We start from the raw sequence: 27,830 nt of genomic DNA, 5'->3' as shown, positions 1-27,830 counted from the left end.
TCCCACGAGAAAAAAACTATGCCGTGGTAGAAAAGGAAGCCCTGGCCATCAAGTGGGCGGTGGAAAGCCTCCGTTACTATTTGGAGGGGAGACAATTCACCATCTATACCGACCATGCTCCCTTAGAGTGGATGGCTCGGAATAAAGGTCACAACGATCGAGTCCTCCGCTGGTTCCTGTCCCTCCAACCATACCACTTCACAAACATACACAGGAAGGGCTTAGATCAAGGTAACGCCGACTATCTATCTCGATACCCTGTGTCCACACCGGGTACAAGAAAGACAGCTAGGGGAAGGGAATGTGATCTCAGCCCACGGGACCTCCGATCCCGAGACGGCCCCTCACCTCTGATGCCCCATCGCACTGCAACATGTCCGGGTAGACGCGTAGAAACCCCAACAACAGCGTCCATGACGACCGGAATCCCGCCCCTCTCTCCTTTGCAGGGTCCAATCGGGTGTAACGGAGGACCGGAAGGACTACCCCCCGAACCCGGAAATCCCGCCTCTCTACCGACGGCCGGATACAGAAAAGCCGGAAGGGAAGAGACAGACGTCGAAGGATTGTGGCAGGAGCTTTCGGCTAGATCGGTGACGGACGGAGAAGACGGGAACGGAGACGGCGAGGAGTGGTCCGAAGAGTGGTGGAGTCCCACGGAGGTGGCTGGAGAGCGGCCGTAACTCGGAGGAGAGTTACGGCGGAGCGCGTGAGTACCAGTTACCCCCTGGAGCACATTAGGTGCACTGTGTACATAGTTAGAAACCCCTCCCAGTGTAAAATTGTTCCCGCTATCCTAGGCACGTCACCAGTAGGCACTAGGTAGTTTGTAAATACCCACTTAGCACTGTATAAAGAGCACCCCTCTCCCCACCTCCCTGTGCACTTCCTTACCTTTCCCTTCCTTGACTCGTACCCATACCTCCCTCACTTCCTCTTCACTTCCCCACACTACCGCGTAACGGTGGCGGGATCGGATTTCGAGTCCAAGCACGGCTAACGGCTCCCTCTTTTCTCTTGTTTGCCCTCCGAGGTGTTCTCCGACCACATCGAGGCAGCTACACCCAAGACCCGGACGCCCCTTGGACCCTCGTCGGACCCGGACAAACAGAGAAGAAGACGTGCACCTTTCCCTGAGTGTTGGACCGGAACTCTCCTACTGTCCCCGTAAAACCCTGTGTAAAGACCAAATAAATCACTATCGCCCACTATATCCGGCCTCCTCGCCTGCTTTACCAGTCCGCCGACCGCCCACGATCACATCCGGATAGAAGCGAACCGTTGTGTTTTTAAACTTCACGGGGCCTCCCACCCGCGATGCCTGCAGGATAGCGTCTCTGTCTCTGAAGTTGAAAACTCTGTCGATAATCGGCCTCGGAGGGGCACCCGGCTTCGGCCTCCCACCAGGTACTCGGTGCACACGCTCCACGGCAAAGAATTTACTTAGGCCTTTGGGGGCGAGGTAATTTAGGATGAGGTCCTCCACAAGGAGATCTACGGCAGGATTTTCCGATTTTTCAGGGACCCCAATAATACGTACAATATTGCGTCTGGCCCTATTTTCAAAATCCTCAAGTCGACGAGCCATGAGATCATTGGAGGATCGCAGATTGCCGACCTCCGTCTGTAAGTCGGACACATCGGTCGTAAGGCTGGAGGTCTTTGGATCTAAGGATTTTACCTTCTCATTGGTATCGATAAGTCCGCTCTAATCAAATTGACGTCAATGGCCACAGTGTCGAGCCTAAGGGCGAGAGCCTCATATTGCTGGCCAATGGAAGACTTAATACCAGCAATGGGGCCCATGACATCCTGTAGCGTCAACTCGATCGAAGCAGCCGGGTCCTACCCTGCCTCCTGCAAAGTCTTATTCGTACCACCGGGGGACCCCTTGGGCTGGGTATATCGATCCATGACATGTGTTTGAATAGTTCCCCCCCGGAGAGGCGTCTTGGTTTTCTGCTTTTCGTTGTCGGGCCTGCCCGCCATGTTAGGCAATGCGCCCCCGAGGGGCCTGTGAGACCTGGTGAAAATGGCCCTTCGCGGTCAACCCTCCGGAGTCTTGTAAAGCAGGCGCCAGCAGCTGTAGCTCAGCACACAGACGCTCGCGACCGTAGGCACACGGTGTATTCACAGAGTTCGGGTAGACCTCGAGCAACCAGGTCAATCTTGGGATAGGATAAGGCCAAAGACCCGAAAGCGAAACCGAAAGTTAACTCCAAGGCAATGAGCAGAGCCCGTCGGGCCGTTGTTGTTCAACTACTGCCTAGGCGTCTCAACGACTCGAGCCCCAGGGGTCGCCATGGGGTGGGACTCAAAAGTTCAGGTTGTCGTAGTAGCGGTTCCCGAAGTCCGAATCAATTTTTTAAAGCAGCTAGTCTATCAGCTGAGTTTCATCTCCAATAACCAGTCTTCGTAATCAGGATATCGTTCAGGATATATGCGGAAGGCGGCGAGGGTCTCGGGAGCCCTGTGCGCACGCGGCCATCTCGGATGCACGCAAAGCTCTTCCTATTTACGGGGTGTCTTAGCTGCTAAACTGGGCCCTCGTTTGCCTGGCATTATTGAAGCCGACCAATCGGCTTTCATACCCAACAGGCAAAACAGCGACAACACCAAACGGCTAATGCATTTTATAGACAAAGCCCACTATATGGGACTGGGTGCCCTGTTACTTTCAGTCGACGCTGAGAAAGCGTTAGACAGAGTGGACTGGGGCTTTCTGGATAAGACACTAGCGCACTATGGCATAGGGAACCGTTTTCGGGCCTGGGTCGCAAGCTGCTATGACCAACTCAGAGCGACAATATGCTTCAATGGGATCAGCTCACACCCGTTCGCCATCCGGTTAGGCACAAGACAGGGGTGGCCTCTTTCACCCCTGCTCTTTGCGCTTCTCATCGAGCCCCTAGCGCAACGGATTAGGGACAACCCCAACATCTCTGGTATCCCCTTTGGGGGAAACGTCACACCATTAGTCTATTTGGGGACGACATCTTCGCGACTCTTGACACGCCCACACGTTCTGTCCCAGCTTTCTTACAGGAACTGACTGACTTTGGCAAGGTCTCAGGTTTTAAAGTAAAAGTAGGGAAATCAATGCTTATGGCTCTCGGCCTTAATGAGAACGCTCCTGAGAGCACATTTCGAAGGCTTGGGGACTTGCTGTGAGAAGTTGGCCTGATATGCAGTGCTCACTATTCTAGTGAACACTATGTATCAGTCCAGCAACCCTTATTGATGATTGGTTGTAAGTCAACCTTATAGACCAGCTATCCTAGTAGCATGGATACGAGCAGTCTAAGGCTAAAGACTCGAGAGGGCGGGTTAAGCCAGCTGTTATACCACACATATACCCCTTGAACACCAAGTGAAAGGACACCACACAAGTGTTATGAAAATAAACAGTGTATTTATTAAGATCACAACAGCCCTGTACTCTTTATGAGGACAGGGTACTAAGCACAAAACAAAACTCTTACGAAATACTTAAGTTAGCACAGTATATACAAATGCCCGAGGGGCACGGAAAACCATATACTCTGAAAGTGGAATGCGAAATTACTAGCAGGTAAGTACAGTACTAATAGGCTTTGGAATCGCTAGGACTTGACTATAGAATCTTCAGATTACTTCTAGGAGGCCCAGGGGACTCGGGTGCAGAGTGTGCACTCTCACGCGTGATGCGGGACAAAGTCTATGGTAGCTAGTAAATGCAAAGTTAGTGTTCTCGGGCGAACCCGACCTGGTAGGAGGAAAACGAAAGTGGATTCTGACCCTTGGATAGTGAGGCTATGCTGGGGCACCGAAATGCCGAAGTTACCTAGCCCAGGGGCTGCAGCTGCATATGTCTCAAAAGACGTCGGGAATCCTCGTAGACGGACCAGGAGCCTGGAAGAAAGATGCTGGCAGGCGACCAGTGAAGAGAGTTCGAAGTGATCCAAGCCTGGATCTTGAAGAGAGATGACACCTGAAAGCAGAGGGGACCAAGTTCGTGACTACTAGCCAGTAGTCAGGGGGCACCAGGAGGGCACCGGATGGTAGTCACCTCAACTAGGTGAGTGGGTGACGCTGTGCTCTGCAGATCTCACGGCCCAGGAGGCGTTGTCGGCGACCAGGATGGAGGAGCGAGCTGTCCGACGATGGATGAAGCTGTCGGCGTCGCTGGACCCAGGATTGGGCAACAAAGCCTTGGCAAATTCAAGCCCACGCGGTGGACCTAAAATGGCGTCTTGAGTGGACTAGGAGGGTCCGGGGTGCTCCTCTTTTGGAGGGGAGCAAGGGCCAGTCTGGAGCAACCAGACCAGCAGCAGTGATGTCGTCGGGCGTCGTTCAGAAGGCCACAAGCCAGCCGGCTAGTAGCCAAACAACGCGGTGAGCAGCAAAAAGCAGAAGGGCCCCACGCAGATCGTGGAGATGCTGGAGGGCTGTTCTTTGGTGCTGGAGCTGCTCAGGGTCGGGGCTTCTCGGACCCCAAAGCACTCACCAGAGGGACACTCGGCGGGCTTGTTGTGAAGAAGTCGTGCAGTCTTGGCGATCGTCGGTCCCTCGAGGTCTCGTCGCACTCACGGTTCTCAGCTTGGCTGTAGAGGTGAGTAGAGGTCAGAGGTGCCAGGGAAGCCGGGTCTCGTCGAGCTGTGTCGTCGGATTCCTGAGGAAGGACTTGCAGCAGACCGCAGTGTTCTTGATGGTGCCTGCGGATGCAGGGTGACTACTCCTTAGCCACAAGGGAGAATCTTGAAGAAGAAATCTTGATGTCCTTTCGCAGAAAGTCGTGTCTTGATTCCAAAGATGATCTAATTTGAACAGGGGGCCCGCTCCTATCTTTATACTAAGAAAAGGGGCTGACCCGGTGACTAGGTCCTGCCTATGGGTGGGACTAGGAGGGGGGTGGTTACACCCCTCTCCCATGCCGGACTTTCCCCAGGCCAGGGGCTGGTGTGCCCCTGGAACTGGTTCTGACCGGCCTATGCGTAGTGAGCACAGGGGTGCCACTCAGCAGTCACCTTCCTGTAAAGCCCTACCTACCCAGGATACACAAAACCCTGTCTGGGACGGTGCTAGCACCGCCCTCGACAGGAAACCCTTTGTCCAGGCTCCCCTCGCTGGAAGGACTCCCAGCTGCAGGGGGTCAGACTCGTGTCTGTGGTGGCAGCATCCATTTTGTGGAGCTGAGGATTCGTTTAACTTTAACCGGGGTTCACAGTTACATACATGTCGTGTCCCTCTAGAAGGGTGGAATGCTAACCCCGTCGCCAGAATTGGCGAGGGATTAGTATTCCAATTCGTATGACCCCTTACTCGACATGTTTTGATAAAGCAATACCAAAGATAGCATTTAACCGCGAGGATTATAATGCACTTAAGAGTATATGGTATGCGTGATCATGGAACAGCTATTAGGACTTTGTTCCGCAAGCTGCAGACAGGCTCAGCTCATGCTTGAGCGCCATCTCGCACGATTCCAAGCACTCTGCCTTCAGGATTGTCAAGGCCTGCCATAGGAGTGACTGATAGGAATCTGTGTGTCCATTTTTAGGGTTAGATATAGGTATACTATATCTACAGCAAAGGGTGATTACACGACTTTGCCCCAGCTGTCATGCAGCCAGTTGTGTCAAATTTAGGAGGCCAGCCAGGGGTGGCATAATACATGCTTCAGCCCCTGGTAGGCCCTAGGTACACCTATGCCCTGAGTTACAGGGTCTGATAAGGTGGCCCAGTACCAATTGGTAAATGCACCTAGGGTACAGTTGTAATTTAGAGAGAGAACAGCCAGGCTGTGGGTCTGATTGGCAGGCCCACAGCCAGAGAAAGTCGTAAACCAGTGAAACAAAAGCAAAAAATCTGGGTGATCATAGGATTGCAGACCCTACTCTCCTACACTTGCGATGCCACACCGAGATCCCATACCTGGGGATAACTCTGACTCCTTCTACTGACGCAATTATTCTAACCTCGCTTCTCAAATAACACGAGATCTTCGCCGGTGGCAGTCACACCCCCTGCCACTGTTAGGCAGTGTCACAGCGGTCAAAATGTCCATATTGCCTAAAATACTGTACATATTTCAGACGATACCAGTAGTGCCCCCCATGCATTATATCCAATCATTGCAAAAGGAGATACAACATTTTATATGGGCAGGGAAACGGCCGAGGTTACGCAGAGATTTGGCCTACCGTCCCCCTGATGAGGGTGGCATAGGGATTCCCAACCTATTGAGTTACCATAGAGCGACACAATTGCGCTGTCTCGTATAATGGAGTAGACCGAAGTCAGAAAAAAGATGTCTCTTCCAGGATAGAGCGATGGCACTTCTCTCTTTGTGGAAAATAACATTCCTGAAATCCTTGGACAGACCAATCTATCTCACCAAATCTCCTATCACCCGCTCAGTAATGCGTGTGTGGGACACAGTGGCGACTAAGCGGAACCTTACCTCCTTCCCCTCTCCCCTCATGCCCCTATTCGACAACCCAGACTTTCCACCAGGACTCGAGGTACAGGCGTTCCCACAATGGCGAGCCTCGGTCTGCAAGTCCGCAGGACACCTATTTGATCTTAACGGGTTCACTCCTTACACTGCTTTGCCTGATTGTTATGGCATTAAAGATCCTTAAAGATTTCAATACTTCCAACTTCACCATTGGTTACTACATCCCGACACATGCCCCCTGGTTAGCAGAAAACTCACGACCTACAAGAAGTGGCTTTTATCCAAGCACTCAGACCGCAAATTGATCTCTGAATTATATATTCTGCTGCGCACACCTGCACCTACAGGGTGTTCGGGCTGGGCAGCGACGGTGGGAGGCAGAATTGGGCAGGAGCCTTTCCCAAAAAAGGATTATTATAGGGCAAATCATACTGCCAGGAACACGGCAAGCAGAGAAGCAGCGGTTAAAGTAGCCCTTTACTGGTGCCTGACCCCAGCTCGACTGCACAAAATCAACCCAGATCATAGCTTCACCTGCTGGAGAGGCTGCGATGAGGAGGGCATGCAGATGCACATACTCCTGGAGTGCAGGGAGGTGGCAGGCTACTGGACGGCAGTACTTGACATAGATACTAACTTTGAAACTGAAATACCCCGATCTCCTGCCTATGTTCTTCTAGGGTTGCCAAAAGCACTCACCTTCCCATTGAAATCCATACGAGAAAAGCAAATGGGGCTAGTAATGGGAGCAGCAGTTGCAAATGCTACTTACCAGTATGCATCTGTTCTTGGCATGTAGGGCTGCTGACATTCATATCTGTGCATAGATCGCCGCCTAGTGTTGGGTCCGGATGATTGCACATTGTTGTCCTGGAAGAGTCTTCGAAGTATCACGAGATAGGTGGCTCCTCCCCTGGACTACAGTGCGCATGGGCATCGACTCCATCCCCAGATTGTTTTTAGCCATTGTGGCCGAGATGGAGTGAACTCTGTGAGTGATGACCATGCTATGAAGTGTATGTAAACACTGCAGCTGCTACAGGCGCCGGGGAGGAGGGCGGGCGATATGAATGTCAGCAGCCCTACATGCCAAGAACAGATGCATACTGGTAAGTAGCATTTGCAGTTCGAGGCATGTGGGCTGCTGAATTCATATCTGTGCATAGAATACATAGCAGTCCCTCCATTAGCAGCGGCCGCCCGTGCCAGCTGCAGCAGTTTGGAAAAGTGTCTTGAGAACAGCCTGCCCTACAGCTGCCTGCTGTTTGGAGTGCACGTCTACGCAGTAATGTTTAGTAAATGTATGTGTGGTAGACCATGTGGCCGCTCTACATATGTCCTCCAAGGGAATGTTTCCAAGGAAGGCCATAGAGGCCCCCAACTTTCTGGTGGAGTGGGCTCTCGGTGGAATAGTAAGAGTGCGTTTAGCTTTCGCATAACAGATCTGAATACATTTCACGATCCACCTAGCAATACCAGCCTTGGAAATAGCGTTACCTTTGTGGTGTGACGCAAAGGCAACGAAAAGCTGCTTAGTTTTTCTAAAATCCTTGGTCCTGTCAACGTAATACATCAGGGCCCTTTTGACGTCAAGGGTGTGGAGCATCCGCTCCGCCAGTGACTCAGGATTTTGAAAAAACACCGGCAACTCAATTGTTTTGTTTATGTGGAACTGAGACACAACCTTGGGTAGAAATTTAGGGTTAGTGCGGAGTACTACCCTGTTAGCATGAACCTGGAAGAACGGCTCCTGGATTGTGAGGGCTTACAGCTCACTAACCCTACGTAGCGATGTAATAGCTACTAAGAAAGCCACTTTCAAAGTCAAGAACTGAAGTTCGCAGGAGTGTAGTGGCTCAAAGGGAGGACCATCAGTCTTGAAAGAACCATATTGAGGTTCCATTCCGGAGCTGGTGGGGTCCGTGGTGGAATGACCCGTTTGAGTCCTTCCAGAAAAGCTTTGATAGCAGGCACTTTGAAAAGTGAAAGGTGCTGCCTACTTTGGAGGTATGCGGCCATCGCAGACAGGTGAATGCGGATGGAAGTATATGCCAAATTACACTGGTACAGATGGAAGAGGTAACAGATGATGTCCTGAATGGAAGCATCTAGTGGATTAATGTTGTGGTTTGCGCAATAAATGACAAACCGCTTCCATTTGGCCGCATAACAGGCTCTAGTAGTGGGCTTTCTTGCCTCCCTAATGGTGTCCATACAATTGGGAGGAAGGTTGAGGTAGCCAAACTCTAGGACTTCAGGAGCCAGATCGCCAGGTTGAGCTGTCGCGGATCTGGGTGCTGAATGTCGCCATGGCTCTGCGTCAGAAGGCTGGGTGTGAGATGAAGCCTTTGATGCGGTACCATGGACAGTTCCAGAAACGTGGTGTACCATGGTTGGCGAGCCCACGTTGGAGCAACTAGGATGAGAGTCATCGAGTGTTGCCTGAGCTTGCGTGCCACCAGCGGTATCAGGGGTGATGGGGGAAAAGCGTACGCAAATTTGCCTGACCAGTTCATCTATATCGCATTGCCCTGCGATTGCGGGTGTGGGAACCTGGCGGCGAAGCTTTGGCATTTTGCGTTCTCCCTTGTGGCGAACAGGTCTAACTCTGGATGACCCCATCTCTGAAAGTACAGCTGGAGTACCGATGGATGTAACTCCCACTCGTGCACCTGGTGGCTGTGCCTGCTGAGCAGGTCCGCCAACTGATTGTCTTTGCCTGGGAGGTGTTCTGCCATGAGGAAGATGTTCCTCTGAATGGCCCACTTCCATATGCTCTGAGCCAGATGAGACAGCTGCGGAGAGTGTGTTCCTCCCTGTTTCTGAATGTAGTACATGGCGGTCATGTTGTCCGTCCGGATCAACACGACCTTGTTGCACAGATGTACTTTGAACGTCTTTAAGGCCATGAAGATCGCCATCAGTTCCAACACATTGATGTGCATCTTCTTCTGCTGTAGAGTCCATAGTCCCTGCACAGTGTAATGGAGTACATGCGCTCCTCAACCCTGGAGAGAAGCGTCCGTCGTCAGGACAATCTGTGGCACAGGCTCCTGGAACGGTCGGCCCTTGCAAAGGTTTCGTGGATTCCACCAATGCAGAGAGTTGTATGCCCGACTGCTCACCAACACTAGGTCTTTTAATTGCCCGTGAGCCTGAGTCCACTGACGTGCCAAGCACTCCTGAAGCGGGCGCATATGTAGTCTCGCGTGCGGGACAATGGAGATGCAGGAGGCCATCATGCCTATCAACTGCATGAACACTCTTGCTGGAAGCGAGTGCTGAGGTTTGAACCTTTGGATCAGCGACTGAATGCTGGCGATTCTCACTGAATTCGGCTGCGCAGTGGCCGTCAGAGTGTTTATGGTCGCCCCCAGATACTGCCGTATGTGGGCGGGCTGGAGATGGGATTTTGGGTAATTCAGTGAGAACCCCAGATCGTGCAGAAGGTGAATAGTGTGGGACACGTGGTTGGCGCACTGCTGGTTCGACTTTGCCTGAATGAGCCAGTCGTCCAGATAGGGGTAGACATGGATGTTTTGACGTCTTAGATGCGCCGCCACCGTTGCTAGGCACTTCGTGAAGACCCTGGGCGCCGTGGTGACCCCAAAAGGCAGAACCTTGAACTGGTAGTGCTGGTTTTGAATGGTGAACCGCAGATATTTTCTGTGTGAAGGATGCAGGGGAATGTGAAAGTATGCATCCTTGAGATCCAGAGTTGCCAGGAAGTCCCCTTGCCGAAGCAGTGGGAGAACCTGCTGCAGAGTGAGCATATGGAAATGTTCTGACAGAATGTACAAGTTGAGAGGTCTGAGGTCTAGGATGGGCCTGAGGGATCCGTCCTTCTTTGGAATGAGAAAGTACAGGGAGTAAACCCCTGTACCCCTTTCTTGCATTGGAACGAGCTCTATTGCCCCTTAATGCAGCATGACGTTGACTTCTTGCTGCAACAAGTGCAAGTGCTCGCCGGACATAGGACGGCTTTTTGGAGGTATGTTGGGTGGAGTGGATGTGAGCTCCAGACAATAACCGTATTGGATAAGAGATATGACCCACCTGTCCGTGGTGATGGACTTCCCTACGGGCAGGAACTGCTGGAGTCTCCCCCCGACCGGTGTTGCGTGGTCGGGGGGCAGTGACAAGGCGTCACTGTTTGCTGGCGGTGGAGGACCTGGAGCTGTTATTTCCACGTCCTCTGCCTTTGACGTTGTTGCCACGGTATCCACCCCGACCCTTGTTGGTATATGAGGATTGGGTGTTACTTTTATAGAATTGCGTGGATTGTGACGCCTGACCCCTTGAGGTGCCTCTGTTATTGGAACGGCGAAAGGAACCACCCCGAAACTGCTGGGACTGCAGGGCACCCATAGATTTAGCAGTGTCAGTGTCTTTTTTCATTTTCTCGAGGGTGGCATCCACTGCTGGGCCAAACAGGTGGTCAGGATTGACAGTTTGGTTTAGGATGGTAGTCTGAATGTCTGGTTTAAAGCCTGAGATTCTGAGCCATGCATGTCGGCGCAGCAGAACGCTAGTGTTTATAGCTCGTGAGGCGGTATCAGCCACATCTAGAGCACACTTAATTGAGGCATTAGTGATAAGTTTTCCCTCCTGAATCAACATTTCAGCAGCCTCCTTATACTGATCTGGTAAGTGCTGTAGAAGGGTCTCTAGAGTGTCATAGTGTGCCCTGTCGTAGCGTGCAAGTAGCGCCTGCGTGTTGGATATGCGCCACATATTGGCTGCCTGCGCAGCAATACGTTTCCCTGAAGGCTCAAACACTTTTGATTCCTTGTCTGGGGGAGGAGCATCACCCGTGGTCTGTGAGTTGGCTTGTTTACGTGCGTTGGAGACAACCAGAGAGTCTAGCGGCAACTGTCCTTTGATGTACGTTGGATCAGTGGGCGCTGCCTTGTACTTCTTGTCAATACGAGGATTAATGACTCTTGCCCGGGTGGGCTCCTTGAAAACCTCTGGCGCATGTTTTAAACACTCCTTTGAGCATTGGCAGTGTCTTGACAGTTTTTTCAGCCACTGAGAAAGTGTCAAAAAGAAAATCGACATCAACTGGGTCTGCATGGAGGTCGACGTCATGATTGGCTGCAGCCCTTTCAATTAAAGCGTTGAAGGCCGCAGAGTCTTCCGTTGGGGAAGTTTTGGCAGCAAAAAGCTGCGGCTCGTGTCCCGAATGAGGGTCCCCAGGGTCGCCCCCAGCAGACCATGGCTCAGTGACATCCTCTGGGTCTGAGTAAACTGGATAAGCATACTCATCCTCGTCTTCTCCATCACCCTCCCCAGCATTGGAATGAGTGGGTGAGAGATCCTGACCTTGCGGAGATGCAGGCTCCATCGGGGCAGATGTACCCGCAGAGTCCAACTTCTTTTTAAGTGGGATGTGGAAATGCTCCAACGCTGGTTCCGGGGTGATCTTCCGTTTAAGGAGAGATAGCTTGCCTGTGTTGGCGTCGATGACCACCTCTCGACGCTCCTCCTCCGCCAGTGGCTGGTGTTGTGGGTTTGGAACTACCGACGATGCCTTTGGCGTCGAAGCCAACTTTAAGGGCACTCCGGTCCCAGGTTTCGCAGTGAAAGCCTTCGGCGCCGTTTTTGGCGGCAGCGTGAAAAGAATCGGCGCCTGCGCCTTCGCCGGTTTCTGCAGAGGCTTGGGCTACACAGTGTTCTTTGGCTCGACCTCCGCGGCACCCTCTCGAATACGCTGAAGGGACTCCGTGACCTTCTTGGTAAACGAGGCAGAGGGACGGACCGGCTCGAGAGAGTCTTCCGAAGCCGGATTTGGGTCGGCGATCAAGGCCGCGGTCTTCGGAGCCGACGCAGCTCCCCCCTTCGCCTTGTCAGATGGAAGCGGTGCAGCCAGAGCCTTGGGGTCATCCTGGCGCTTCTTTGGGGCCTTCTTATGGTCATCGACCTTCTGGCGTCGACGCGACTCTTCAGAGCGTCGACCAACTTCGGCGCCGAAGCAGCCGCGTCGGGCGTCTTCGCCTTCGACACCGCAGTCTTCGGTTCGGCCATTTTGGCGTGGCTCTTGGGCTCGACGGCCATCTTGGATTTCTTCAGCGCCGAGGCCTCCGAAGTCTTAGATCCAACCAGTGCGACTTGCACTTTCGGTTTCGATACTGGTGGCGTCGACACCGATGGTTTCACTTTCAGTTTCTGCACCGGGAGTGGTGCCGCACCAATGTCCGTGGCCGGGACGGAAGGCGGAGCCGTGGGATGGGTATCGAGGTCTTGGGTAAGGCCCGAAGGCGATCCCTCGACCTGGGCCTCATAATGGTGGCTGGCCCCGGAGTCAGTGTGAGGAAGCTCCTCCTCTGAACTATCCTCCACGGTGGCAATGGCCCCGTCGTCGTCCCCTACCTCCTCGACGACTTCCTCGAACTCCTCATCTTCCGCGTCGTAGCTTTCCTCGATCTCTGACGCCGGGTTAGAGTCCGAGACATTCAGGATGGTGTCGTCTTCAACATCCTCCTCGAAGATGTTCGCCGGAGGGGGTGCCGAGCTCTGGGCCTGCAGTCTAGCGGCCCGGCGTAGCTTGAGAGTCTTCTTCGACCGGAACTTGGAGCAGGCCATACACTTGGCCTCGTCGTGGTCCGGCGACAAGCACTTGTTGCACACTGGGTGCACGTCGATGTGCGGATACTTTGAGGCACACACTGGGCACCTCTTAAATGGACTTCGTTCCATGATGAAGTAGTCTGGAGCGTCGTGTAGGCCCGTCCGCGCCGACAGCACGCGGGAGGGCAGCAGTTGTTCGGAGCCGAGGAATAAACCAACCCGAACGATAGACAATACCGACGCGAGTCCTAAAGACCTTTTGGTCTAAAGTAAAGAAAGTTAAACAACTATCGATTCCGACAGAGGGAACCAAAACACATCCGAACCCAATGGCGGAAAAAAACAATCTGGGGATGGAGTCGATGCCCATGCGCACTGTAGTCCAGGTGAGGAGCCACCTATCACGTGATACTTCGAAGACTCTTCCAGGACAACAATGTGCAATCATCCGGACCCAACACTAGGTGGCGATCTATGCACAGATATGAATTCAGCAGCCCACATGCCTCGAACACACCTCACCTTATCTCTATGTGGCACACAGACCCGCCCAACACAAAAAGGGTGGCTACACAAACTGTGGTACATTGTTGGTATGAAACGAATCCATGCGACCCTTACACACTCATCAGCCTCTTTCCACACTATCTGACACCCTATCCTTTCGTTGCTGGCGCTCAAATTCAACGAAGTCACATGCCCCAAATAACTCCGCTTGCTCATACTCACTGATGCTCCACAGTCTGAAGCTACCGTTTAGGAGATGCCTTATCTTCATTCTCACACGGCGCAGTGGCACACTGGTTTCGGGGAGGGAGGGGGAGTTGGGGCTGGGAGGGAGGGAAGGTAACAGGCGGGTATGGTTATAGAACAGATCTAAGCATTGCCTATCAACAAAAGTTACGCCCTCATAGCCCAATGCAGGACACTTTTTTCGCAAGGACATTAGTAATTAGAGTCAGCTATACAAACTTGTGGTATGCTGCCTAAGTTAAGCAATGGGGACTATTGGGATGCAAATGGGCAATTCTGGGTCTGCTTAACTGTAAGTTTGCCTGCTTTGAAACCAGTCAAATAATGTTATAAAAAAAATAAAACAATGCAAGATTTTGCTATGTTTTGGCTATTTTCTTGATTACCTCTAGGTGAATCCACAAACCCTGAGTACTTTTAGAATCCCCAGGATGTTGAGGGGGGGAGGGGTAGGGGGTGGGGGGGGGAGGACAGCAATTGGGCGTGGATACCTTATGTGGGAAAAAATGGAGCTATAAGTGTGAACTACCCTAAATAGTCAAAAAAGAGCTCAGCACTGGAAGGGAAAAGGCCTAGCAGCTAAGGGGTTAACTATTTAGCTTGGACTATATAGTGCCATGCATTAGCTGCTGATCTGAAATTGTCATCTTATGCTGCAACTCCAAAATAGCTAATCAAGTTCATAAATCTGCGATCTGTTTATTCTTTGTTCTCTGTAGCTTTGTTTTATACTCTCATTAATCTCCAGATTAAGGCCTTATGTGATTCCTATATTATATGAGCCGTTGCTTTGTTATTTTCCTTCAGATATTTTCTTTTTTATATATGATTATAATTGTTTAATAAGGATCGCAACTTAAAGTAATAAGCAATCAAACATCCACTTTGGTCTGGTCCACGTCCCAACATTCAGATGCCGTTCCAATGTGACAGGGGAGGGATGAGGCACACAAATATAGTGACATTTGTAAATGAGAGCCAGACAAATTAAATAAATCAATTATTGAGAACTGCCTATTAATTTTTCTGATGGCGGATGGCAGAGCCAACGATATATAATGCCAAAAGTATCTAACGCTGTAGAGAGAGCCCTACTTATGTTAGCGGACCATCTATGCCAGTTTGGATTTGTATGGCCTAGATGATTTTCCAAAATTTAAGTCTCCTGCATTAATAAAATAACGTTGTACTATAAAGTCTGCTTGAATTGGCATAACGAGGAGTGGTATATCCTCAATTCATCCATACAAGGAGGATATATTTACCATATGGTCTTTTACTCCAACACTAATGATAACTCATCTGCCTTTAGGATGTGAAAGGTCTCCATATCATTTTATTAGTGGGTCAAATGTTTGAAATATAGCTTATTTTTAAGATACTTTATGGCTGGTTGTATAAAACTTCTTAGTACCTAGTTGTTTATATATATTCCGATATCTAAATGCCACTCTGGTTTCTTGCAATGTCTGGCTCACAATGTCCAAATTCCCTTTAATTTCAGCACAAGCATTATGCTCTTTTACATTAAATTATAGTTTTTCTTAATTCCTAGATCCATACTATCGACATATGTCTCAACAGTTAAGAGAAAAATATGGCAGGCCATGCCAATATATCATCCTACTTATAGCTTTGGAGTTCTTTTGTTTGCCCCTTTCCCTTTTATTGCCTTTGGCTCCGCTTGCCTTAGTACTTGCCACTCCCATACCCTCTTCTGTCCTCCCAGCACCCATCTTCCTTTTATACGACCCCCCCCTCCCCAGTCCCCAGCCCTCTCACTCAGGATCATGACCAGACAGTGCAAATACTGGACAGGGTATCCTGCAGAAGGCCTCAATGTTATGCTTAGGAATGACGACAGATCCATGGAAAGGCTGGAAATTAATAATCGGCATCTGACTTATCATTCTTCTAAGTCTAGCTTTGGGTACTATTTTTTCCAAGATAGAGAAATCTCCAAAATGCACAATTATTGCTCACCCAGTCTTGGCACGGTGCTGGGGACTCTGTGGGCTCTAGTGACCATTAGAAGTTCTGGATATTCCATATCATCCTCCAGTATCATATATTTGACAGTACAATGAAATCAAGAGCACATATGCTCTTTCAACAGTATAAAAAGGCAATCGCCAATGACCATCCTTACTAACAAATATAAATTATCAATACCTGATCTATAATATCGTCATCATCAGTTTTCAAGGAATCAGGATTCAAGATCTGTAACAACCTAAAAATAAGAGACGTTGCAGTTTATGAAAAGAATGGTATTGACACTAAAAAACATCAAGAATTAGGTACGCAATTCCGTGTAGATCTAAAATGTAAATCCCTGCAATAAATGGCTTTATTTTTAGTTAACTTTAAGTCTTCACCAGGGGAGTAGGAAAGGTGAATGTAAATACTATGTCTCGATTTTGGGCAAGGGGTGGGAGAGCTGCACATATCCCCCAGTCTCAGGCAAAGCAGGAGTAGCTTTAAATAAAAACAAAAAAAACCTTCACTTGGAAAAGACAGGGTTTAAAAGGCCTAATCCCCATCTATTACTTATAGCCACATAGGAACACCAATGTAGGGAGGATTTGTTTTCATCTTTTGATATTCACCAAGAAGGCAGAGATAAAAAAAAAATCCTGTCCCTCACCTGGACTCTTCCTCCGCATGGTTAAAAATTACAAAGGGGGTATTTCTGGCTCTGTTTTGTTCTAATATCAACAAACTATTTTAATTTTGAACAGCATTTCTAATGCTTAGGTTTTTCTTTTGGCATTTTAAACCGTATCCTGCAGTACACACAAATTATCCTTTAGCGTATATAATTTTTAATATATATTGTGCCATATTTATATTACGTGCTTAATGTGCAAGATTATGTACATGTTCTGAAACACAGCAGAAAGGGTTGAGTCTATTCAATCAGCATTCTTATTAACTTATCAAGCCTCCCTCATTTCACGTCCATCTCTACAATGGCTGTCCATTACGAACAGCAAAGTCTTATCAGTTTTTTTACATAGGGTTCTCTCCTTGGAGCTTGCTTCCAGTTCGTTGACCTAATCCTGTTTAGATAGCTATATATCTCCGAAAAGCTCAATATGTTTTAGTCAGTAAATTTTAATAAGTACTGCTGAGACAGACTACAATAGGTTTTGATCGAAAACTGCGGGCTATCGGAGGCTATGTGCATAAAGGGAGGCTTATCCAATGAGGACCAGGTCTGGTAATTGATTAAGGGCGATACTGTAAAAGGGTGTGCATATAGACGGGGATTGGGGAAGTCAAGAACACAAAATGCCAGGCAGAGATCCATCCACACAGCAAATGCAAAAGAGTAGTCCGATAGTTTCAGCCCTGTATACACTGAGAGGAAGACGTAGTTGGCCAATATATGGAAAATAACTAGAGGTACCACAGTTACATCAGGCAGTTTATGAAAACGGACTTTGTAGGCCCTAGGACAGAGTTGAGGCAATGAGATAAGCAAATATAAATATTGTATTAACTATTTCCCGGGCAGATAATTAATTTAAATGTCAGTATACTAGCATTTTCTAAATCTTACAAAAGACAATATTCAAAACTGCAAAGCCAGCTTTTCTCATGTAGTTTTTATCGATTTAAAAGCAATAGGTCCATGTACTGTTAAGACTAAGATGGCAATTGTTTTATGGTCTGGCTTGTCACAAGACAATTATGAGAGAATCACTGAGGTACTTGGCTCTGCCCACATGTTGGGAACTAGGACTATGTATTTTGATTGGGCAGAATTTGTGAGCTTCAACAAAAAAAGTGATTGACCTCCATGTAGTTGTGATCACTATTTATCCTGCAGTCTGAGTTCGAACTTTCAGTGGCACACACAATATTTAAAAGGTATTCAATTGTCTTAGATAACTGGATAATTTATGTTATTTATTTCTGGCAGCAACACAGATGAGAGGAGGGCAGCCATTAACCTACGTGGATGTTTAGATCGGACTTGACAGTGGAACTGTCAGCTGACCTTTTAACCTATACCAATATGACTCGAGGTATTTTCTGCAAAAAATACTACCTACTTCTAATGCTTCACATCATACATTTCTTTAAAGCCAAGCCTACGGACATGACACTGAAAATGCTGCTAGACTTGTACTGCAAAAGTGTTGGCTACATTTGGTTTAATAACATATTGCTTTATGCACAACATACATATTCAGATGTCCATTTACTTGCTCATAGACAATGTACATTAATGATTTAGAATTGTTTAAAGCCAGTAGTGTTATTGAAGAGAAGTGGTTTAAGGGTTCTCATTCATAACTCTGAAGATTGCATAGGAGTCTCTAGCGGGGGTGTGGTCTTCCTGTTAGAAATTGGGTTATTGGTTTTGAGGGGGTGTAAAACCTTCAAGCAAGAACCACAATTCTTGGTAGGGTGAAGTACAAAAGTTAATAAATTAAACTGTGTTTAACCCTCTGGTGGTTTGGCACAAAAGCAGTCAGGCTTAACTATGAGGAACTGAGTTAAGTTACTCTGTAACTATCTGCACATTAAAATGCAAACCTGATAACGATTGTGACTTCCAAAGAGTTAAAGTACAAATACAGGGGGTGTGGTGTGTTTGAGCGAGTATATAAATGCAGATATATGTACAAATTGAATACTTCTTACTTCGCACAGTCACGGTTGATCTCCTCATTTTTCCTGGTATGTGTTTTATCTTCAAACACATCTTTCATAGCAGCGTTCCAGGTCAACATTTCATCTGCAGAAAGCCCACTGTAAGAACAATTACACTTTATGATTGACTGGTAAATACAAAGGTGGTAAACATAAAGTAGAACATCTTTAATAGGTTTGCAACACAATTTTGCTTGCCTTCAATACTTGCTATTTAGAACTGATCTTCCAAAGATTCACATTGTAAGAAACTAGTCTTGATTGAGGGGATGAAAACCCTTCGTAAGCAACAACCATAATTCTTGAGACAAAAGTCAATAAATAAACGGGTGCTTAAACTCTGGTAGCATGGCACAAAAGCAATCAGGCTTAAGGCACTGTGATAAGTATTTATTCAGCAAACAAACCGTGATAAAGTGAAAACCTCACAAAAGATCTCTACACCAAGTTAAAACAGTAAAATCTATTAAATAAAATGATACCAAAATGAAAGAAATCCAATCATTAGACCTAGAGCTATGCCACATTAAAGGTTTAAGTAAAACTAGAGCCAAGAAGCAGAAAAGGGTAACTGTGGGTATCTGGTAGCAGTACACTAAAACAAAGTCACAATTTCAGGCCAACTGCTATAGAGTGCAGGCCAGGTACAGGGACCAGGTAAGGCCTGCTGGAAAAAATTGCCATCTCAAAGTCTGGCACGCAGAGTTCAAAACAGCAGGACTTCACAGGGGGAGCTCATCTGAAGCCAGACAAGAGTTTAGGACCAGTGGCGGCACCTCCTGTGGAACCGAAGCTCATTCCAGCAGAGGCCAGGGGGATCAAGCATGTCCATTTGCTTTACCGGGCAGTGCCAGTTGTAGCAGCTTAGATAGGCATTTTACAAGGAGCCCTCTGGAGCCTCTTGTGTTCCTGTACCTCCGAACAAGAGGTCAACCAACTGACCCTCCAAGTCACTCTGGTATTCCTAGGTTTCAGGAGATTGTCTCTCCTTCAAGCTGCAAGGCAGGCCTGGAGTAGCAGGGAAGTCATCTGAAGAACAAAGAAAGCCTCAAGCAGCAGGACAGCCATCTGGTGGCAGCATGGCAGTCCTCTGAGAAAAAAAAAGGCAGGCCTATGAAGTACAAGGCAGGCCTTCTGAAGTCTTCATCAGGTCCAGGAGTGTACTGAAGAGGTGGTCTGAGGGTCCAATATTTATACCTAGCGTCCACCTTTGAAGTGGGCTAAACTCCTAGGTTATACTCCACCCCCCACAAAAATCTGGTCCTGGACATTTCCTTCCATTGACTACCCAGGCTCCAAGTGGTCTAGGGTGACAATAGGGCAGAGACAAGTTCCTTTGTGAGTGTGCTGAAAGCTGCACTTTAAAATGGAAGAGGGACAGGGAGCAGCTCTGCCTCTCCTTTTTTTGAACAGGATGGTCCTCTCACAGATACTCCTAGATCCTACAGTTCAACGTCGAAGCCTAATACGCATTTCTGATGGGGGAGCAATTAACAGACAGAGGCAGCTGGAGACTCCTAGAAGGCCTCAGAAAGTTTAGGGCAGCAACATGCCAACATTCTAAAAGTTACATGTTCAAAATTATAATCTAAAATCGGACTTTACCATTAAAGAGGATTTTAAATTACAATTCATTTGAGTCTCAACATGAGAATTCTACATGTTCCCAATCAAAAGTTAACACGTTTTAAATGCAATAAGGTAACCCAATGTTATACTGTGGAAATGGTAGGCCTCAGAGTAGTAAAAACTGTTTTTCAGTACCATGATATGTAAAATGTAAAAACACATGCCCTACCTTTTAAACACAATGTGCCCTGCTCTACAGGCTAATTAGTATCAACCACATGAGTGTCATATCTATTACAAAGTGAGGTTTAGGCCTGGCAACCGGTTTATTGTCCAGGTCAAAATGGCAGTTTGAAACTGCACACATGCTGCAATGGCAGGCCTGACAGGTTTTAAAAGGCTACTTTTAGTGGGTGGCATATAAAGAGCTTATGTGAGACTAGTAGCATTTTATTTAAAGACCATGGGTACATGTATCACACTAACCGGGACATATAATTACATTACATTTACCCATTGGGTGGAAGACAATTTACCCATATTTAAAGGAGAAGGAACTAGCACTTTAGCACTGATTAGCAGCAGTAAAGTTCAAATTGCAACAAAAACTAATTTCAGAAAACAGGAGAGGAGAAGGCAAACGGTTTGGGGGAGATCTGCAGAGAGGGGCAGGTCCATCACTTCCATTGCCCTGGCTCAACCACCGCACATACCTGCCAAAACCGTCCTCTCCGTAAATTCAACCGCTAACAATCGCTGGGACTCTTGAATCATTCTTTCATTCGGGAACCGCGTTCCAACCATAAATGCCATAAAACCGGAACCACTTTGCGATCAATGTATAAACATAAATGAAGGACAACACAACTTTAAATGTGGGCGCCATCTTTGAAGTCAATAACTCGAGAACTCCACTGGTTTAATCCGACCGATTCTGCCTTACCCATCAGACTTGGTTGCCGATGCACTCAATATGGTACACTTTGTTCAGTAACAATTTACAACAGAAAAGTAACAAATGACAGAAGTGTTGGAACAAAAACTCTCATGAGGGGTAAGTCTTGGAGTCTTTAATACAGTATGCAGCCAGCTGACACGTGTTTCATCGCATTCGCGATTCCTCAGGGCTAGATGGCTGTGTCCAGGTCAAATGAGGTCGCTCAGCTGGTGATACTTCCGACCCAGTCGGGCCCTTGACCGTGAAGTGTTCAACGATCGGTCCACGGAGTGGAGCCTGGATCGGCCCGAGGAGAAGAGCCTGGAGGCGGAGCGTATTGCGGCGCTGTCCGCGCGCCTCGGCTGGGCCGAGTGCTGAAAGCTAGTAATCCCGAGGGAACGGGCCCGGCGGGCTCCGCGGAGTACGGAGGCTTCCTGGCCGGAGCCTTCGTGACCAGAGTCATCGCTGGACAACAGACCCCGGACCCGCGCTGGCGATCTACCCCCTTGCCATGGATGTTGGTGTATGATGCCATGCGGACCTCGAGCCTGGAGGCAGGAGACGGAGGGGTTTGAGCGGCGGCCGATCTGGGTGTACCAGCCGGTGCAACTGTGGGACACTGGTTTTGCACTTTCCCGACCCATTGCTGCCCGAGGGTCGCCTGCGGACTTGATGGCCTAGACCGCCCTCCCAGGTTCCGCCCTTCTGCCATCTTGTCGCCGAGGAGCTGGAGCTGGCGACCCTCGCCCGCGCCCTTGTCATACGGGTGCCTCCTTTCATCCTGGCTCCTGTACCATCCTCCCTGGAAGTACACGGCTGAAGGACTCCGGCTTTGGCCCTGTTCACCGCCCTGGTTGGCTCGATGATCGTCTCGCCCCGGCCTGCGCCGCCATTTTGTCGCCTGTGACGCATCACCCTTGTCTTCGGCGGGGCCTTCACATCTGGTGCCCACGAGCGACTGGGCGCATCTACAGCGGCCAGCTCTGAGCTTTACCCACCGCGGAGGCCAGGATGACTGGGAGAGGAGGCGCGAAAAGGGGGGACCGCACTCTACCGGACATGCTCAGCAGGGCCCAGCAACTGCGGGACAGGACACAGCCGTCCCCGGGGTCCTCCCGGGCCTCGGCAGACGCCACCGGAGGCGAACCACCGGTCACGAGGTCCTTCATGGAGGACTTATTCAGCTCCCTCAAGGAGGAATTCCAGACGCTCAAGACCGAGGTGGCCAGCGAGGTCCGTGAAGTGCGCAGAGAGGTCGAGGGCCTAGGCGAGCGTGTCGACACGGTGGAAACGGCGGCCCAGCGTCGCGACGAGGAGATAGTCCATCTCCACCAGGACGTTCTCCGCCTACGGGAGCAGTGTGTCGAGCTCCAGGCCCACTCTGAGGACCTCGAGAACAGGTCCAGGCGGAACAATATCCGGGTGCGGGGCGTCCCGTCCGCGGATGAGGGAGCGGACCTGGTGGCCTATCCGCAGGACCTGTTCCGAGACATTTTGGGAGAAGGAGCGGACTTCCCGATCCGCATCGACAGAGCGCACAGAGTGGGCCGCCAGCGCCAGTCATCGGCACCCCCACCTGATATCCTGGCGTTCCTGCCGGATTTCCCCCTAAAGGAGCGCGTCATGACGGAGGCCCGCAGGAAGCAGCCAGTAACCTTCAGAGAACGGCCCGTGGCGCTCTACCAAGACCTGTCCGCCATCACGCTGCAGAAGCGCAGGTCCTTCCGTATCGCTACGGACTTTCTGCGGGAGCATGAGACGGCCTACTCCTGGGGTCACCCCTTCCGTCTCATCTTTCGATGGAATGGGGTGCTACACCAGCTGCGCTCCCTCCAGGATGTCTGTGGGGTGCTGGGACTCACAGCTACAGAAGAAGAAGGGGCGACGCCCGCATGGAGGCGCCCCGAGCGACGGGGCCGACGGAGATCGAGGAGGCGCCAATCGTCAGCGACTGCGAGTCGTCCTGACTCCCCTACCATCAGGGCGGATATGGCGGAGGCCCTGAGAACTGCGGCCAGGAACTTGCCTGAATCTAACGGCGTGGCCTTGACGGCCTAACTTCACTCCGGGGGGAGAGATTCTTAGCCTCTACGATGCTGGGTTGGGGCTGGGGGTTGGGGGGGGAGTGGTTGGAGGTGAGTGGCTGGACGTCCACTTGATTGTTTTCTACAGACTCGCCCGTTTGGGCTGGACTGAGACAATGGGGTGTTTTTTCTTGTTTATGGTTTTGGCTAGTTGCCATGGGCTGGTTTTGGGGAGGTTTAGGAGTTGGTTTGGTGTTGGTGGGGTCCCGTCCGATATTGTCCATGCACACGCGAGGCCGGCTCTGGCCTTCCCTGCGCCCCTGCCCCGCGCGCCCCCTCCACTGATCCCTCACTTGCTACATAGCGCTTCGATTCCCTGGGAGCGATGCCGTCCTTGAAAGTGGTGACCCTTAATGTTAAGGGTCTGAATAACCCTGTGAAGCGTAGGGCGATCCTTTCCCTGCTAGAGGGGTCGCAGGCGGACATTTGCCTCCTGCAGGAAACTCATTTACTCTCCAAAGATTGCCATAGGTTGCGCTCTGCCAAGTTCCCCACGCAATTCTTTTCCTCGGCAGCGACCAAGACTGCGGGTGTAGCCATTGTTCTGGCCAGCTCCTTTAGGGGCGAGGTATTGTATAAATATGCTGAGCTGAAGGGGAGGCTCCTAGTGTATCGCATGCGGCTTGGAGGTGTCGCCTTCACGGTTGGCTCCGTGTACAGCCCGAATGACCACCAGGATCGTTTCCTGGAATCTGTGTTGGTGGACGTTACTGCCTCGCCCGATCGCCATGTTGTCTTGGGGGGAGACCTAAATATGGTCTTCGACTCAACCTTGGATAGGTCTGCCCAGCGCTTCCCGCAGACGGGGGAGCTTTCTCGAGCGGTACAGGACCAGATTGCAGAGATGGATCTGCATGACCTCTGGCGCACTATGCACCCCACCGATAGGGACTATTCATATTTTTCTCACGCGCACCGCACTTATTCGCGGTTGGACTATCTTTTGGTGAGCGGGCCGCTTCGCTCGGCCGCCACGGCGGCAGACATCGGAGTCTTGTCCCTGTCCGATCATGCACCGGTTTCCGGAGTTTTTGCTTGGCCGGCAGCCCCCCCCTCCAGAGGGGTGTGGCGGCTTCGGGACACGCTTCTCCACAAGAAGTCGGTGGTGAAGCGAGTGGGGGAGGTCATTCAGGAGTACCTGGTCCACAATAGCAACTCCGACACGTCTCTAGCGACGCAGTGGGCAGCCTTGAAAGCGGTCCTCAGAGGGGAATTTATTTCCATTTCCTCGGCGGAGAACAGAGAACGGCAATGTAAGTGGGATGAACTGACGGCGCAAGTCAGGGAACTTGAACAGGTTCACCGCCGGACGGGGGCTCCTCGAGTTTGGAGGCAGCTGAAGGCGGCGAGGAAACTCCTCTCTGCGCTAGACCTGGACCGGGCGGAATATGCGGCGTTGCGCCTGAGGCATGCCTTTTATACCGGCGGAGACAGATGCGGTAAGCTCTTGGCCCACCGGCTCAGGGCTGCGCAGCAACGCAACGTAGTAAAGGAGCTAGCGGGCGCAGATGGGGTCCCGGTTTCCGGTGACGCGGAGGTGGCGGATTCCTTCCGTGGCTTTTACGAGGCGCTGTACGCCGCAGAGCCCTCCCCACTGGGAGAGGCTGAGCCCTATCTGGAGTCAATGATCCTCCCAGCCCTGGAACCCGCCCAGGCGGACCATCTGGAGAGGGACATCCATGGGGAGGAAGTCATCTCCGCTATTGCACGGTTGAAGCACGGCCAGGCCCCGGGCCCGGATGGCTATACGGCCTTGTTCTACAAGACCTTCTGCTCCACTGTGGCGCCTATCCTGGCTCGCTTATTCAACTCCTTCTCTGAGCCGGGGGCCATCCCACCGGACCTTCTCTCGGCGACGGTGTCGGTTATTCCGAAACCTGGGAAGGATCGGACCCTGTGCGGCTCGTATCGGCCCATTTCGCTTCTGAATGTGGACCTCAAGCTCTACACGGGGATCTTGGCAGCCAGACTGGGACTGCACCTGCCGGGCCTGGTGGAGGCGGACCAGGCTGGTTTTGTACCCGGTAGGCAGACGGTCGACAACACCAAGAGGGTGACGCACGTGCTAGAAAAGGCCTCACGCGTCCCGGGGGAGCGGATGCTACTGTCGGTCGATGCGGAGAAGGCCTTTGATAGGGTTCATTGGCCGTACCTTGAGCTGGTTCTCGGGAAACTGGGGATCGGCGAGAAGTTCCGCACCATGGTTTTTAATTGTTATAAGAGGCCGTCGGCATCGGTGCGCGTCAACGGACACAGCTCCAGTAGCTTTGCCATTGAGCGTGGCACGAGACAGGGATGCCCCCTCTCACCACTCTTGTTCGCCCTCTACATGGAGCCGTTTGCCCAGAGGATTCGCGACAATCCGGACGCTATTGGGGTGAAGATGGGTCAGTATACACATACTGTTAGCTTATATGCGGACGATGTCCTGCTGACCCTGGATGACCCCAGGCGGTCGCTCCCTGCCTGCGTCCAGGAACTGAACGCCTTTGCTCGCGTGGCCGGCTTTAAAATGAACATGTCCAAATCGGCTGCCCTGGATGTGTCACTCTCCGTAGACACCAGGCGGGACCTCCAGCGTCTTTTCCCTATGCAGTGGTCCTCCTCCACGGTGCCATACCTGGGGATTCTGCTTGCACCTTCGCTGCCTGAAATGGTCATGGCCAACTACTCTTCCCTGGGCAAAAAGATCAAGGAGGAACTCGGCCGATGGGGCAAGGGCCTGCTCTCGTGGCTGGGCCGTATCGCGGCGGTGAAGATGACGGTACTGCCTCAGATCTTGTATCTTTTTCGCGCTCTACCTCTCCAGCCCCCTGTGGGTTGGATACAGCAAGCGCAGGCTGACATCTCCCGTTTCGTGTGGCAGGGCCGTAAGCCTCGGATGTAGAGGGTTCTTTCCACGCTTGCCCCGGAGGCGGGGGGTCTCGGTGTTCCGGACCTCCGGAAGTACTTTCAGGCGGCGCAACTCCGGTATTTGGTGGAATGGAGCAGGTGGGAGTCGGACAAGCACTGGCTCTTTCAGGACCAGGCGGTTGCGGGCCGTACCCTCCAGGAGGTCCCATTCCTGCGACGCGCTCATCGCCCGTCTAATCTCTACGCCTCCTTTGTCACCCGGGTTCCGCTACGAGTGTGGGATGCGGTGTGTGAGCTCCGCGAGCTAACCACTTTCCCATCACCGTTTACACCCATTGCTGGCAACCCGGACTTCACTCCGGGCCTGGAACCGGGAGCTTTTTCCCACTGGGTGAGTGCGGGTTGCAGGGCGCTCTTTCAGATTTACGGGCCGGAAGGCGTGCTCCCTTTCCAACAGCTCCGACAGGAGTTTGGTCTGACGGAGGGGGACAGACTGCGTTATATGCAGGTCCGCCATTGGGCTCTCCAACCCCCAGTGCGCGACGTCGCTGCCCGTCCAATCACGCCCTACGAGCGGTGGCTGGTAACCCGGACCTCGGATGCCAAGCTTATCACCGATTTATATAAATTTCTCCAACCCCCGCCGTTTCATTACCATAACCCGGGGAGGGAGCGCTGGCACAGGGAGTTGGGCAGAACCCTGAGCCACAAGGAGTGGGACAAGATCGCATATCGGGCGAGGCACTCTGCGTACCACACTGGGCTGACGGAGACCTTTACCAAGGTGTCCACCTACTGGTATTACACCCCGGAGAGGCTCTACGAAATGCACAAACTCAGCGATAAGGGTTGCTGGCGCGGCTGCGGACAGGAGGGTACTCTATCGCACATTCTTTGGGCGTGCCCGGTACTGTCAGCCTATTGGAAGGAGGTCTTAGATGAGGTGGACAGGCACTTTGAGATCGAACTCCCGCGCTTCCCGGCATATGTCCTGCTAGGCCTCCCCAATGACTTGATGTACCCGCTGAAGTCCCGCAGGGGTAGGCAGATTGCGATTGCGCTAGGCTCGGCGGTTCAAAGTATCCTTGTACACTGGTGCACCCCCACTGCCCCCTCTATCACTGGCTGGTTACACAGGCTTTGGCAGGTACTGGGTATGGAGAAGATGTCGCTTACAGTGGCTGGAAATGTAGACCAGTTTGAAGAGCTCTGGCACCCCTTTTTGGCACTGCTGTCCACGGAATTCCACGAGCTCACATGTCCACGGTACCTACGCCTTCTTCGGCTGACGCCGCCGGCGGCTCCAGCGGAATGAGAGTGGTGGGATCGGGGGATTGGGGGTTGGGTGTGGGGGGGCGGGGATGCATGCTTCTAACACGGACTTTTGGACGGGGATGTTGGGGTATTGTTTTCTTCCTTTTTTTCCCTTTGTATTTTTCCCTTCTATTTTTTCCGGAGGCGGGGGGCTTGGAGGGATTGTGTTATTTTCACTGCGTTGCGGGACGCTACTCAGGCTTAGCTTTGATGGGAGGTAGGGGACTACTGGAGGGTTATTCGCACTGCCTTATTGCCTTATGACATATGCCTTGTTCCCCTCCGGGACTGCCGACCTCCCTACTTTCCTCCAGAATCGATGCAACATTCAGCCTTTTGTACTGTATGTAAACTTGACCTCCTATTTCCCTTCCCCATGTCTTTTTGTGCTTTAATAAAATACTTTAAACCAAAAAAAAAAAAGATCAAAAAGGTTAGTCAAAAAGTGACTAGGGAACTGCTCTTTCCAGATCTGCGCTGGCTGGCGCGGAAAAAAGAAGAACTGACGTCAGCACGCGGAGGCGGCGTCTAAGTACTCAGACGACGTCATCACGGAGCCCACGACGCCGACAACGGACGCGAAGCCGCAGACGACGCCTACCGACGCGCAAGGGTACTGCTACGCAAAACTTTCCGGATCCAGTCT

Source organism: Lissotriton vulgaris, chromosome 12, assembly GCF_964263255.1.
Source record: "Lissotriton vulgaris chromosome 12, aLisVul1.2, whole genome shotgun sequence".
Classification (NCBI taxonomy): domain Eukaryota; kingdom Metazoa; phylum Chordata; class Amphibia; order Caudata; family Salamandridae; genus Lissotriton; species Lissotriton vulgaris.
This window is presented reverse-complemented; position numbering follows the sequence as displayed.